The following is a 2618-nucleotide window of genomic DNA, read 5'->3' on the forward strand; positions in this document are numbered from 1 at the left end:
CAAGACATGGCTCTATCTAGTGATGAGGTGCGAATTGTCTTTTTTTTGGTACACCCTAAGCTTGTTCTCCTGAAATTTCAAGTCGTGCCTTGTTATGCCGAAATTTCAAGCTAGCGACTCTGTCTATCATGCTGCGAAACTCCCGCCTCTTCAACCCGCGCCTTGTTACCCCGAAATATTTAAGATATATTTTTGTCTCGTTGTGCTCTGACAACTCCCTCCATCTCAACCGCGCCTTGCTATTCCAAAATTACAACACGCGCGAAAACTCCAACCTCCTGTGAAATCCTGACACGCGAAATGCCCATGGTACCCCTGAACCAAAAGAATCAGATCAAATCGGTGGGGGTACTTTCGTAACTTACCCAACATTTTGGAAAAGCGCGTCCCTAAGTCATGGTTCCCCACTCCCATCCCATCCGCCCACCCATTCGTACACCGAGGCCGTGAAAACCCGTGAAGCCCCACACCCTCCTCCGTCCACCACCCAGCCGAAGCCTCTTACCCGACAACGTCGTCCACAACAACACCTCGACGTCCCTCATCCACCGTACCGGATGAGGATCCGTCATCGATCTCGTCGTCCCGCCGGTTCAGCCACCCCGTCCTCCACCTCCAAGGAGCTGCCCCGATGTTCCCCTCGTCTTTCGTGCCACCTCCATTCCCACACCACCGTCTTCACCTGCACCACCGGAAGAGCAGTATCATCACCATTTCCTCGGATGAAGTTGTTTTGGCCTAATCGGCGCCACCAAAGAGGTTGTACACTAATCGCCGCATTTTCTTCTTGATTCGATCTCACGGTGCTGCCGGCGCTCGGTCCCGAGCCGACACGCGCAGCTCCATCCCCGGCGGTGTCACCGGCCACTTCCTCCATGGTGTCGCTCCCTTGGTGGCGACGTCCACATCAGTAGGAGTTGCTGCTGCTTTAGCTCTCGCTCGTGTTGCTGCTCTGCTCTCGCTCTCAGTCCCCTGCCTGGTCTGCCCTTACTATTGCTGTTGCTCGTGCTGCTGCTCTCACTCTTGCTCTTGCTTGCGATGCTGCTCCGATTTAGCTACACTTCAGTCAGCTGAAGCAACTTTTGGGTCAGTCGATTTTCAAGGGGTGGGGGGCTCGCAGGAGTTAAGGAAGAACTAGCCGTAGCAGGGAGGGGGGCTCACCGGAGAGGTACCCCACTATCTATCTTAGGGTTCAGGGTGGGGGCGATGGTCGCCGGCGGTGGTGGGGCGGTGGTGTGGGGATCGCCGGAGAAAAAGCTCGGCACGGGGGGGGAGGGGGGCTTAAGGGATGGCCGGGGCGGCGGCGGACCCACGGTGGGGAGTGTTTTCGGGGTGGGCAAGGCGACGCACCGCCGGGCGCAGGCGACGGGGGGCGGCTATTTGGCCGGTGGTGGCTGGCGGCTCAGGGGGTGGAGGTTGAAGATGAATTGCAGGCCCTTGATTTCGTATCCAGCGGCTGCAAAATTGACTGACCAGAGATGAAAAAGTCAGTCGACTGACATGTATCCTTGTCAGGACCCCGACTCAATGTCACATCGACCTAGCATGTAACACCTCATATCACTTTGCGGCCTCACGCACGGTATTCCCACGGGTGTCGCCTTACCTTTGCCCGGGACCGTTTGCGCCTTTTGGCACACGTATATGACAGTGTCGCTAGCATCCATATGATAAGGAGCCCGGGCTGACATGGCTAGTCGTAAACCCAAAGTGGCACAGACTTACAGGGACAGGCATCCATGACCCAGCATCGAACGTGTCGGTCATCAGCGAGTGAATCCAGGCTGTAGCACTGGGCTAGCAGGACTCCGGTGAACCGGGCTGTAGCGGGCTAACAGGACTCCGGTATTCATAGCGTGACATTTCCCTGAAGGGACAGACACAGGAACAAAGAAGGACACATGCCGGCCAGCCTAAGTGTTCCGGAGCAGTAGCAAGCTACCAAGGCTCAATGGAAACACTAGGAGACATTTCCCGGTAAGAGAGGCTACTAAAGATAAACAACTAGATGGTCAGATCCCACACATACCAAGCATTTCAATAACATACACACAATATGCTCGATATGTGCAAATACAACATGGCATCACAACATGACTCTACGACTCAAGTATTTAATCAATAGGCTCCGAGGAGCGAGATATTACAAACATGGGTCTCATGACCCAACACTCAGAGCATACAAGTCAAAGCACAAGCGAAAGCTATCATGTCTGGGTACAGACATCTATAAATGAAAAAGGCTGAGAAGCCTGACTATCTACCAGATCCTGCCGAGGGCACAAGATCGTAGCTGAGGTAACAAGCTAAACGTCGAAGTCCACGCGGAACTACTAGTGAGACCGAAGTCTCTCTGCAAAAACATAAAATAGGCAAACGTGAGTACAAATGTACCCAGCAAGACTTACATCAGAACTAACTACATATGCATCATTATCAACAAAGGGGATGGTGGGGTTTAACTGCAGCAAGCCAGCTTTGACTCGGTGGCTATCCTAAACTACGACTGCAATGTAACTCTTTTGAGGTGGCGCACACGAGTCCACATATTCACCATATCAATACACCACTATGGATCCGCTCCCGTCTCCCTACGAGAACGCCATCCATAGCACTCA

Source organism: Triticum dicoccoides, chromosome 1B (assembly GCF_002162155.2).
Source record: "Triticum dicoccoides isolate Atlit2015 ecotype Zavitan chromosome 1B, WEW_v2.0, whole genome shotgun sequence".
Lineage (NCBI taxonomy): Eukaryota > Viridiplantae > Streptophyta > Magnoliopsida > Poales > Poaceae > Triticum > Triticum dicoccoides.